Here is a 14217-nt window from a genome sequence, read left to right as displayed (position 1 = left end):
ATATATCATTTTGATTAAAAACTTGCCTTACATGTTATAGATCATTGGCTGTTTTTTAGATAACCCTGTCAGGTGACAGAAGTATCTGGGTTTTCAGGCCAATTTGCAGCATTTAATTGGGAGAAAGTAACTGGGAATGTTTAAAACCACACAGGAGATACTCTGGGGGGGTTTGTGGGGTGGTGGGCGAATTAGGAAGTCTTCACTTAGCTGGGTATAATGAACTGAGCCGATGTGTACCCCTGTAAGGTTTAACATTTTACCTTTTTATTTGGAGGAAGGAGGTTGGGGGTTGAAAGGTAAACAATAAGAAGTTCTGCAGCCGCCCTAAACTGCTCCCAGTGCGCTTCAAAGGGGGGTTTTTCCATATGTTTTCAAGATTTGAACCAAGCTCCGGTATCAGACGTTCAAGTTAGGGTGTTTTTCCTTTTTTTTTTTCTTTACCCATTTATTTTCACTTTAAACTGCTCCAATCTGGCACTCTTGTTGCAGGGGAGAAACATGCTATGGAATTAAAAATTATTCATATATATAAAAAAAAAAAAAAAAAAAATGTATGTAAATAAAAACATTACATGCCATGTTCTTAACAGGTCTCTGGGGCATTTGAGTTTCTTTCCATCTCTACTTTATTGTGTTTCTAAGAGTCTCGTTGTAGGTTAGTAATCACCATCAGGGTGTGTCTGTTAAGCAGATAAAACATCCACCATCTGCTGCGCTTCAAGTGCTTGTCATGGTAAGATGAATACTGCATGGTGTAGTAGTGTGTAGATGGTATCCAAAACATCACTGAGTGGTTTATGGAGTCATCTACTTAGAGCCCAACTGATAGTGTAATAAATAGATAACAGTCAAGAAATAAACTGTTTCAGGCAAGTTTTATTTACCTAACAGGCAATTTTTGGCTAGATGTTTACACATGTATGACTTCTAAACTGTACTTCCACAAATGTTGCCCATATGAGGTTCATTTTAATTTGAAGAAGACAGTATGCATCAGACCAACTTATATGCTTGTTAAACTTTTGCCACTACAGTGATATTCAAACCCATAAAAAGTCAAACTTACAGCAGGCGGTAAGTTTCTGCTGCAAAATAGACCTGTGCACAGATGCATCAATAGAATAGTTTCATTGTCATTTTAACTTTAAGCCGAGTTCATTATTCTTTACTTAAAGGTAATCAGTGGGGCTCCCTGCTCCATGAATTGCACGACACAATATTTACATATCTGCTTTAATCATTGCGGTTCATTTATTTTTACCCTATTAAAATAAACATCCTGGAGTATTACCAGCTGGGTAATAGAATGGGAAACTTAAAAAAAAACTGCAGTATAAACTCAGAAATAGTGAATTGCTTTGGTATGAGGAATTTCTACCCTACAACTGACAGTACACAGCTCTGGTGCACGAGAGAGCAACGTATTTAGTTGTATATCTTTAAGAGGATGTAATATATCAGTGATTTTGCAGGGGGTCAGAAGATCATGATTCAGAGGACTCACAGAACAGGAGCAATGCTGAAATCTTACAAAAGTTCAAAATAACATTATGACAATATTGTTTAACATCCTGAAGGACAAAAAGACAGCCTGCCATAATCTCTGAACAAGATATAAACCAAATGTTCAGAAAAGCATAAAAAGCACCATGAAACCCAAGTGTTTCAATGTCCAAACATGCCATGACCGCGGACCATCTGTTTTTCCCCCATTACATTGGGAAGCCAATTGAGGGGTCCACAGTGATGCGTAACCTCAATAAATATCACAGATCCGCAGAGACATCCCCCAATTTGTCCACTCGTGATTCATCTGGGAACTAATAGTAGAAGACAATAACCAGCGAGAGGAACCATCTGAAAGACATCAGTAAACATGTGCGTAAATCACACTGACCCAAAGCGATGGTAGGAAAAGTCTGTCTCCACAAAATCATCTTGTGGTTAGATGAGTACAGGGCTGACGGCAGGACGATGCTAAGGCTATTCCCAGATTCTTGATGTTTTGGTCTGTATGAATTATGAGTACTTGTCCTTTCAGTGACCTCGCAAGTGATTATGAATTCTGTCAAACAAGCAATGCATTTGTTTACACAAAAGAACAATAGGCATAATAAGTGTTTCCTGAGGACTGAGGCTAATATAGATGTATATCCCTACCCAAATTCACCTGTTACACACCTGGATATCTTTATGACCGCTGGATGTAATTTTATATCACTTCGTGTCAGTTTGGTTGGAATGCGCATCCAAAAATGTTACATCTCATTTCCTTCCTTCAAAAATGACACAGATTATTTATTTTTTTATTTACATTTTCTGAGTTTAAATATGGTGTAAGATTGGATCCCTCACTTTTGGCACTGATAACTAAAACTATCATAACTTTTCCACTGACAGCAGCTTGACCTGCCAAGAGACAGTCGAGAGGACAAAAGGCTGTAGTCAGCTTTACTGTGATTTAGTGAAAATGGCAACTGGAATTAGTTTGACAAGCGAGATGGACTCTGCTATTAGAGATGGAAATGTAAAAATTACGTTGTTATGAACTTGGCAATAGATGGGTTTCCTGTTTGCAAACAATCGGAGATGTGTATGCAGCAAATGGACAATAGCATAATAGCTTATATATAGTACAGTATTTTGAAATAAAGAAGAATGCTGGAAACCCATAAAATAACTGTTTAGAGATAAAAAAAAAAAAAAAAAAAACTTGGTTTCTTACTGGGAGTGGGTGGTGGTGATTGCTGCTTCACAAAAGCTGTGGCCACCATTGCATTTACAAGACAAGAGGTTTTAATACGCCCTCTGAGCAGTACTACGTCTTCAGGGCGGATTTGAGGCTACAGTGAGTCGCTATTGGAAAGTGACAAAACGGGCCGAGGCTAGCTGGTTAGCGTGCTAACTTCAGTAGAAGGGAATAAGTCAGAGAAGAGTTGCGTTCTGCGTTGCTTTCCACCGCTTGAGACAGCTCTTGGCAAGTAAAGGAATAAAATTTGATGCTGAACTCGTAAAGTTTCTTCTAAACTGCTGTTAACGCTAACGCTGGCTATGTAGCAATAGCAAAACTTACAAATAGCTCGTTTACCACACGTCACCTTTTGATAGACATGACCCGTCAGCTCTGGCCAACTCAGATGACACGAATTCAAGTAAGAAACCACACCTAGTAGCAACTGGTTAAAAAAATAAACAAGCACGTAAAAGGATCTTAAATATACCCTTGATGGCTAATTAAAGCTAAAGCTAAAGCTAACGCTACATGTCCCAGGCAAAAAGTCAACATCCTCTCCAGGTGTTAATTGAACAGCTGGTAGCACCCTAAATGATTTCAAAAGAATTAAAAATGTATAGTATGAAGAAGTATAACTGAAAAACTTTTTTGCTTGTATTTTATTGTTTCACTAGTCTTAGAAAGGGCTCTGGGACTGGGGTTCAGAAAACGTAATGCTATCTTGGATGACAAGTTTGGCTGGAGTGCAAACTTTCCCAAATCCAATAAAGAGCAGAACATGCCAAGGTTTCTCTGACAAAGTAGTATCTTGGCTTCCACAGGGCAAATGTGTTGGTCCTGAATGGGTTTTTGGAAAGTAACCTGTACCCCCCCATAACAACGTAGATGAGATACGATTTAGCTTTAGTGTTGTCCCTCACTTGTAAGTTGCTTCGGATAAAAACGTGTGCCAAATGAGTAAAAGGTAAATGATTTAAATGTAATGATAGGTTGTATTAAATTGGTTAGCTGGACATGCTGATCTACACACTGTGTAATCCATTCCTCACACTTTTGCAGACGTTTTTGATTTTGGAAAGACACCAACATCAAAACACTATTAATGAGTATAACTTTTTCTGCAACGGTCCAACCGGTCCGTTGTGGAGACAGGCCTGCCTTGCCTTGGTACAGTTGCTGAACTATGATTAAACATCCCTATTTGTGGAAGGGGTTCAGCAAATGGCCAGTTTGTATATGCAAACTTAATAGTTTACTTTTAAGATCTACATCTGGCTTTTAAGAAGGAATGTTTAACCCCATATATATGTATATACATTCAGGGGTATTGCTGTTTTTTTTTTTTTTTTTAAATCAGAGATTATGATTAATGCCATTGAGGGCTAAGTATGAATAATTTCAGCCTACGGTTACTCCTTCAGCAGCAGACATATTAACACTCAGCTGTAAACACCCATGAAAACCGTCATGCCCGTATATCAAAATCCATCTAATCCATATGCAGTGACAATTTTATTGTGCTCATAAAATGCTCGCAACTGCCCTTAAGCACATTGTATTTTCAGCAGGCGTTTTAAAAAGGCTTAAATTACACTCAAACAGCATCAAGATGAATGGATTGGCAGCACTAATGTGAGTGCAATTTTTTTTCTGTTCAAGACAGGGAATTTTCCTCCCTGCAGCGGTGCCAAGAGCAGGAGGGGAAAGTCAACTCCATTCAACTATTTGTCAACTCCCTTTAGAAACATTTAATAGTAATAAAATTTATGGCTCCAGTTTCCAAAGGATACTGCCAGTGAAGTTCATCTCTACGAAAGTGGCTGTAAATGCTACCATTGTTTCAGATTTTGATTTATGATTCAACCTTTTGCTGAGGTTTTAAAATATAAATATTGATGCCTGTAGGCAGAGTATGAATATAATGTATGTATGTATTAATGCATCTGTCATCTATTTATCTATCTGCTACTCTGCCTGTCTATTCAGTCAATTCCATACTGTCCATGAGGAATAGAGGTTGGGGAAGATACACTCTCCTGTCTGTACGATGAGCAATGACAGTACCAGACAACTTTCAGGAATCCACTGAAGCAGTGCTTCCAAAATCGAGTTGCCATATGGCAGCGGTGCTTAAATGTTGCCTCGAGACAGGTTACAGCATGAACTCATATGTCATGTCTGTCAGCTACATTGAGTTGATATTAAAACTTTGATAAAACCTCCATCCACTGGGTTAATATAAGAAAATGAACAGAGCAATTGAGAAGACCAGTGTCATCATTTTGGGATTTTAGGATGAAGTCGAGTCATTTCAGGCTGACTGCGATTTCCTCATTCTCTCCATTTCAACGACTTTTGGGCTCTTTCCTCCATTACTCCATTACTGTGTAATTCATGAGATATTATAAAATATGTTAGTCATACCATGGATCACAGTTCAAAGTGTAAACCTTTTATTGGACAGCATAGAATAGCCTATAATAAGGTCATTAAAACATGGCGTAGTGGATTGTGAATCCGACAGTATGAAGGGGAAAAGGGAATCATGGTCAGAATGAGTTATGGACCATCAAGGAGCAGTAAAAACCAATGATGAATTAGTATGTAGTTCTATTTTTTTTCCTTTTACCTTTTTCATCCTGACACAGGGAAGGAAATGCTCTTTGTTTTCTTAAGGATGTGCAATTTTCTTCTCTTCATCCCTTTCAAATCCTCCTACTGAATCCTCAAGCCATCAAATTGAGGATTTAAAAGGCCTTTGGCGGCAGTTATGGCTCCCTGCAGAAGCTCCCTCATGATGCCAAGTGGCGACTCTGTAAGGTCAGGGAGGAAAACCAATGTGCAGAAGAAAAAAAAGAGAGGATATTCCAAAAACCTTGGCAAAACTTCCGCAATTCAGTTTCATATGGAGCATCAATCAAGCCTCTTGCTCTCTTTGCTGTAATTACTGGGAAATGTTATAAATTTTGTGCAGATTCTGAATCGAGTGCTGAAAACATTGGGGGATAAATGCATCTTTCGTAACAGGAGAGAGTGAGTCACTTGATAAGATGAATTCCTTGTCACCACTTACACATGATAAAGCACTAAGTTTGCTTTGGATTATTGTGCTTATAGTTTCACTTTGTAATAGATCATTTTGATAAATTTCATGTTTTATACATAAAGAAATTGAACAGAGTTTTTTTTTGCATCCAAACGAAAGAGTTTGTGTTTAACATTTTGCAACATTATGTGAAAGTAAACGCAAGAAACTTAAAATCACATCATAGTTCTGCTGAGTGTAGTGAGTAGAAAAAGAGCAGCAACATCATCCACACCCTCACAATGCACATGTGTGCACATGTGTAGATTACATTATGCTCTGGGTCCTTGCACAGAAAACCTGTGTAATTTATGGGGAAATAAATCTATCCCCTTCCTGACAATTAAACCCCAGCTCTAAAGGGTGGCACAAAAGAAAAGCTCTCATTTCAAAAAAGAGGAAGAAATAGAGCAAGCCTCGGCTTCGTCCTAAATCACTCACCAGAACACCACTGGGCTCTCTGACTGTTTTACTGTCAGTATTGAACACTGAATAGGCGCAACTCGGCATGACAACTATGTATCAGCATCAACATTAAAGCACGCATCTGTCATATCCCCCAGTGAATGAGGGGGGTTATTTGTGAGCCAAGTTCAGATGCTGATGGTGCTCAGCTGACAGGTGGCTGAAGTGACGATGGAGTTGTGGAAGCCATATGCAAAACAGAACATCGTGACACTGTATACTGCACAGCTTTATAATGGCTCTGGGATTAGGTTTATAGATGTCAAGCAATGTTTCTAACAGATAATAGCAGGGTTTTTCGCATTTTACCACAAATCACACACATATATAGTTGAATTAAACACATTGGAATATACATTACAGCCAACTGTTTTCCAAAACATACTGAGGAGTCAGTTTCTGAATTGATTATTCCTACTTTGTTTCAGTTTTTTTCCCCCAGTAAATTATGAAAATGTAGTTTTAGAGGCTTTAATTGTGTTTGACATAAAAAATCTCTCACTGTGAACACCATGTCAGCTTTATTTTCTTAAGCAAAATTACATTATGCATAAGTGATATTGCAGCTGAAAGCGCACGGGTGTTCATGTATGGCGTTCACATTATCCTTTTCACGAAGTTTGCTTGGTGCTCGTGTTCTGTGTTTGGCGTTTCAACAAGACACTGTATCTTATGAAATCACTGGTGTAGAAAACCATAGTCAGTTAATCAGTTCGTTATTGGACAGAAAATTAAGAAGGTACTCTGTTGTGGGGTTTTTGACCACTAGCAGCGCTATGGCGCAATGTTTTTACGACTGGGTTCCCGTTCTGTCTGGGCGGCACATTTCACTTCCTGCCACCACTTTTCTGCTGACTAACAGCTGGTGGCGGTAAAAAGCCAAAAAAAAACATCAACGTGCAAACAAAGGCAGTGAAGAAGACTGCTAGCAAGTAAACAGAGAAAACAGTGCCGATTTAAAATATTCAAAAAATAAGCATCGAGACCTAATCAGTCATTTAATTCATTTATCAGGCAGAAATGTGGAAGAACATCTTGTCAAATATTTAGCGTTTTTTTAAAGATTGATATGCTCTGGAATGTGTATTTTCCAATATTTTCTGATATTAAAGACTAAAGAATTAATTGTTAATGATCAGTTGGAGCCTTACAATGGTGTTCTGGGGCTGACTCAAGTCACGGATATCAGGTTTCCAGCAGCAGTATGGTGGAAATCAAATCTTTTGAGATGATTTTCATATAACACTAACATGAAGAGAAACCAGTGGGTGTCCGACCAAAACAAAAAATGGATCTGGTACAAGGAAAACCCTGACAAGGGCTGCATTGTACACCAAAAATAATGGAAATCGCCCTGATTTTAAAGTGTCTACTCTTCTTTCTAAATGTACAGTGTATCCTGCCTCACTGCTTTCAAAATTGCCACCAGCTGTTAGGTTGTATAAGACCATCATTTGCTGGGACAATTACTTTGGTGTTACGGTGATGAATCCTCGAGTGGTCAGAAGGTTATAGGTTCAAATGTATTGAAGTCTACGTGTACTACTGTAATGTGGATGTTTAATCCAGCTGTAAGCAGTTGACCAGGTTATGTTTTATGCTTATTTCTGTGGTCGAAGAGGCCTTTAGGCTAAGCGGCGGAGAATTCAGCTGCTGGTTGGGGTCCGCCAGTGTGAATTATGGGGTAACAAGCTCATTTTCCGCTCTCACACTAAAAGCCTTTCTGAGAAGGAGAGGCTCAACAAGTTTTGGATTTGTAACCGACTGAATTTCCTGAAATTAAGTCATTACATCCAATAGAGCTGAGGAGGTCACACCTGACAGGAAAGCCTGAGGCAAGTCACTCAACAAAAACACAAAAGACCTGCGGCTGTGCTTCCAGCAAACTGTTCATTTGTTTCATTTCTGAACTTTTTAATTCACGCGTTTGATTTTTGTTTAATTTTTCTGACTTGAAAGTGACATTGTTATCACTTTAAAGCAACGTGTTGCATCATGCCCTAAAAATATAACCTTATGTTATGATCTTGGCTTTCATCCACTTGAATTAACTTCCTTAGATTTCGATCAAAATGGACACGGGACATTGGTGTTTTCTCAAATGTGGTACACAGCCCACATCTGTGCAGCTGAAACACACATTGTTTTCTGAAACATGTAATATCCTTCATCCTAAATGTCCGTCGGCATATCTGACACTTCAAAGTCAGATATGATAGTCAGTCTTTTCAGTGGAGAAAGTCATTTTCTCAGGTGGTAGACATTAACGTGCATATGAAAGGATTCTTTTGGCAACTGCTATTCTGACTTTGCCAAAACAGCTGATTTATGCTCTTAACTGATCCCTGTGTGAATTCTGTACCACAGAATCCAAACAGCTAGAGGAGTGTTGCTCCTGGCCAGCAGAGGGTCATTTACTTAATGGTGAATGAATCTCTAATCCTGTGTAAACGTCAGGTCCGTGTAGCGAGAGCTCCTGCAGACAGAGAGATTTTTGCTGCGTGAGCTTTCAGCCAAAAAGTCTGAGCTGTTCCTCAAGCTGGAGACAAGGTCAAGGAAATAATGTTTGATCTGTTATGGCACTCTTATAATTATTTGGACCCTGGAGGAGGACCTTTTCTTTGGCTTGGCTACTGCCATCTAATATTTCACTTGAAAGATGTGAAAGCCATATCACTACTTGTGGTGGAAGTACGCTGCTGGAAATTCCTAAATCATCTTGTAAATTTATTCCCTGTTCACTATAATTTTATTAATTACTATTAATTTTAAAAACTCTTTTAGAGTGGAAACCATTTTTAAGCTAATCCTTCTAATTCTAGACCTAAATCTACAATGTCTGTATCATATAGAGGGATAAGTTGATGAAGAATTTTAAAATTAAAGTTGTGCTTTCATTTCTCTCAGTTTGTCATTCCACAAAAATCTCTTGCACTGGTTTGATATGGTTGCATTTTAGGGCTACAAGTAATGATCATTATCAGTGATGAATCTGATGACTACTTTATTTAATCAATCAACTACTCATTTGGTATATTTAACATTGAGAAAAAAAAAAGAAAAAAAAAAAAGTAAAACATGCCTGTCAAATTACATGACAAGGCATGTTTATTTGTAAAGCACCTTTCAACAAGAGGGCAATTCAAAGTGCTTTACATAAGGCAAATCCATGCAAATCAGAAGACAAATGATTAATTATCAAAATAACTGCAGATTAATTTTCTGTTGACCATCTAATCCATTAATCAAATAGTTGTCTTACCTCTGTTGCATTTATCATGATTCTTTTAGCTCAAGGATCTAAATTCTGTCCTGTTACTTAACAAAACGCACGGTATCAGCAAAAACCTAAAATTTACACTTTACATACCCCTCAGTATTTCTCTGGCCATATCATTGCCACACACAGAAAATGCAGAAGTCTGTCCAGAACAAATAGTTTATGATAATGTTTGAATTCTTTTATCATGTTGAATCCTCAAAGAGATGAAGGCCGCGCCGTGACCCTAATAGGAGTGTAGAAGGAATTCAAAAGCACTGTTAAAACAATATATATATATTCATAAAAGCAGGGGTAAAAGTGAAGCCAGTGTTATTTCATTCAATAAATCTCCCACAACAGGAGGAACTGGAGAAAGAGTGTCCAGCTTATATGATCCAGTGAACTTGAGTATGTCTTTACAAGTGACGACTTATACAAGAGTTCAGCTGCTATGTACGATGTCCTGTTTGGTTGGAAGAGCTAACACGCGTGCCTATTTGAAATGGGAGGAAGTGGAGGAGGCCTGGGAGTCTTCAGCAGGTACTGAACTCTGAGGTGGGCGACTTCTCCTCGCTGCAATCTCTAAGATTTAATTGTTCTGAATGCAGCTGGTGGAGAGTTACTGCCTGTACAGACAAGAGAATGACAGCATGGCAGGTTTACAGGGAGGAGGAGGAGGAGGAGGAGAGGACGGTAAAATGAAGGCCTGGCCAAAAAAAATCATCTGCAGAGACTGCCTGACATGTCTTTGAAACACTTCCTGTTTCTCACTTATGGCACACATACACTGTCTGCTCAACCTGACAGTCACATACTCCCTTTACTGCCTTATACTTAATGTTAGCTTGTGTAACTACTTAATGTGTGTGATTCAGACTTGGGAAATCACAGGTACAACAACTGACATGACCGTTTTGTTTTTACATGAAGGTTTAAATTTATCACAGATACAAATAAATAGAGACAGGGCAATTACTTTTAAATTATTAATTTAACTTATTTAGAACAAAACATGCTTGTCCATCAAAACTAGTATTGGTATTGCCATGCAGATGCAGTTTTGGTTTTATTTGTATTAATCCGTGCAGGTTATTAAAATGCCTGTCTGAGATTTCTGCCTCCAGTTTCCCTTGTTGTGCTCACAGCATTGAAAAATTATATAATAAAAAAAATAAAAAATTCAACAGAACACCTTATCAATGTTATTCTGGATAATCCAAAGGCCTTATCAGTTTTCATTGGAAATACTTTCTACTCAGGAAATAGTCCCTATGAAAACCTTCGACTGTGTGCTTGCCCATGTTTTTTGGGTTTGTCTTTCTTTTTGTATTTTGGGTGAACCAACAGTTCACTGAAAATATATAAATACATATCAAAATTGTAAAGAACTAATTGTTAAGAGTGATTAATTTCTGTGCTGGCTGTGATCCAGGTAATATAGGGTCTAACTTCTTATCCATACATCAGCCGGGCTTAATGCAGATATATCTGTATCAATGTTTATGCTGGACAATACATAACAATGTCAATTGTTGACATGTTCAGGGGTCATTAGGAAAAAGTGTCACTATTGGATTGTCAACAGAGTGCAATGATTATTTTTCAACTCTGAAATATCATGCTCAGTATCGTGGTCACAGTTCTTTCAAATTTTCCTTCAAATTTAAGGGATCCCTATCAAAAATGTTTATTTACGCTAAGTGTTATTGGTCAATATATCATTCTAAGACTTTTAAAAATCTTAAATATCATCTTATCAGCTCTCAGCAAATCCAGTATAGGTCAGGTTTTACTTCATGTGCTGCTGCATGTTGTTTAAAATATATGAAAGTATCGTATTTGTGAGCTTATTTTACATGTAAAGTCTACAGCTGTCAGGTGGTGGCGTAAAAAGTATATTCCCCCTGGAAGCTAGTGGAGAAAAAGTCTAAAGTTTCCCCAAAAAACAAGTACTTCAGTATTGAGTAAAAGTATTTTACACTCAGCCACCTGTCTATATTTGGAGTCATTGTTACTAAGTGTTTAAATTTGGAGCAGTTGAAAGGAAGTCATTATCTGTCTGCAGCAGTGAAGTGAGAGACATGACTACAAGTTTCTACCATCCATTTCAGCTCAGAAAAATACACTACAGAAGCTCACTAAAGGAAAAAGTGAACACCATGACTGTGCATTATGCCATCACTCATCACAAGCGGCTCACTATTTTCTTTCTCTCTGTCTTTTGCTCCGTTTCTCCTTTTCTCTGTTGCTCCCTCGCTCTCTCGAATGCCGTGCATTCCTCTTTGTTTGCTCATACTGAACCCTCCCTGTGGATCCCGGGCCTGACTTTCCCAAAGCCGATATTAATATCACAGGCCATTGTAATGGAGTTATTTTCATGGAAGCCCCGGAGGAAGTCACGTGGCTATGATTAGTCCCTTGAGGGCCCGGAGTCTCCATTAAGCTCGTTGTTTTAACTCACATAACCATCAATGAAGTGGAAAAGCTGAGGAAGTAGCTATCACTCCGGGCCGGCTGGGGTGTTTTCTGAGCACCTATTTTGTTAATGGGGCCAGAATATTTTCCCTCCTCTCTTTTTTTTTTTTTTTTTGGGGGGGGGGGGGGTGGGGATTATTCTTAAACTGTGGCTTGCAGAAAGAGCCTACACATGTGTGCGTTTACATTGACCCACCACCATTAAGATTGATAGCGATGGGATCTGGTGGTTAACACACTGTTTAAGCTTGGAGAAAAAAAAAAAGTGGGGGAAAAAACAACATAAGGAAAAGCACAAGGACTCACACACACTCACCAGCTACACGCAAGGGTGAGCTCCAATGCATCTGCCATCAGGAAGACAACTTGAGTTAAGATGGAAAAAAAGAAACCCTGGAATACATTTACTTTGTCAGGTTACTACTTAAACACACACGACTGAGAAAAGCAGACGCTGCCACATGCATGCTTCCTCTCATAATTCTGTTCACCTCTCTTCTTGACCTAAAAGCCACTGGGCCACTTCCAAGGAAACAGGAAGAACTGGGCCAGCGAGGTAGTTGACAGCTTTCAGAAGGGCTATTGGTGATATCTACCATGTTCAGAGGCTTACTGTGAGGAAGTGAGGGCTGTTCCCACTCTGCAAAATGTAATTACCCAGACATGAGCCTCAGAGAACTGACCTTCAACAATAAAAAAGGAACTCGTCTGAATTATGAGTTTGGATTTTTCTGGCAATTTACTGACAATATCATTCACTCTTTTCTGTCTTGGAAAAATATACAACGACCATTTTTATCAATGGAAATATCAGACTGTGAAATAAATGGATCCCATTTTCAGGCCGGAGGATTTCTGCCTGGTCTTCTACTTAAGAAGTTGATATAATGAATAAAAAAATCTCTACCCACTGTATTAGATACATCACATTTTGGACTACTGACAGTATATATAGTGATATATATATATATATATATATATATCCCCATCTATGAATTCTGACAGTGACCCAGGTCGACGAAGGGTCATGAAATAGCTCAAACATCCATTAACACTTTAGGAAACATACATGGCTGAATAAGAGCCTGCTGTCTGCTGTAAAATGTACATGGTTGCCTCCGAATCATGAATGTTACCCAGCAGGCCTCGGGGTTCATAGCTGCTCACCCTGCTGTCCTCACCCACTACCCACACTACTGCTGTGTTTCCAAAATCCATCTCCATGTTACTTGTCATTGTAACTTGGATCCCAGGATGGGGGGGGGGGGTTTATTATAAAATGCACATGCCAGCAAATAAATCTGGTGATTTTATTGTTTTTTTGTTTTTTTTTCAATTTTGGAAAAATGTAAATACCAAGTTGGTCACATCATCGTGCACATGGAGGACAGCTAAGACCTTCCATTCAGTCACATCTGCATGTCGTCCAAAATGATGTAAGCAAGTTCCCATCACATTCCCTTATTAATGTCAGCTCCATGTTGGGTGCTGAGCTACATAAACACCCACACACATGTTAATAATGCACACGCAGCAAGACTCTATGTGGGCCCCATTTGACCTGCGTGTGTTAAACTGACACACATATAATACGCCATCGACCCCCTCCCTCCTGCTCCCCACGCTGCTCGGTCCCGACTGGGCCGGTCGAGGGAAATGGAAGATCCACATGGAGTTTGTGACACCGCAGCCCTCTTGCTTTTCCCCAGTCACCGAGACCAGAGGAGGCCGACTGGCCCGCTGCACATTAACTGGAACAGGTGCAGTGAGCGGGGGCTTGTTTTTCTTCATTGGCTCCTCAGGAAATCATAAAGCAAATATATTGCAGGAGGACGGTTTTTGGGGTGCCCTGTGAGCAAACTGAGAGGGGAAATGGATCAACGAGCGGCCACCGGGGACAGTAAATCAACAGGCTAAAAGGAGAGCTGAATGTACTGTGGAGGCCCCGGGAGCCCAGCCCAAGGCCAGGGCCTCTGTCAGTCAGAGCCTGGTGTTAATGTCAAAGCCAGCTGGACCTGGCAGCACACGCCTATAAGGAAATGATTGAGCTGTCTGTGTCAATCGGCAGTGTACCACTAGAGGCCATCATGTCACAGGCCAGCATTTTGGGGAACTTCAAGGTTGAGTTTTTTTCATCCAAATTTCTCTTTCTGTGGCCTTCACATCAGGGAGAGGATCAGATTTTGTTGCCTG

Source organism: Seriola dumerili, unplaced genomic scaffold, assembly GCF_002260705.1.
Source record: "Seriola dumerili isolate Sdu_G_001 unplaced genomic scaffold, Sdu_1.0 BDQW01000025.1, whole genome shotgun sequence".
NCBI lineage: Eukaryota > Metazoa > Chordata > Actinopteri > Carangiformes > Carangidae > Seriola > Seriola dumerili.
The sequence above is the reverse complement of the archived record's forward strand: the minus strand, read 5'-3'. Positions refer to the sequence as shown.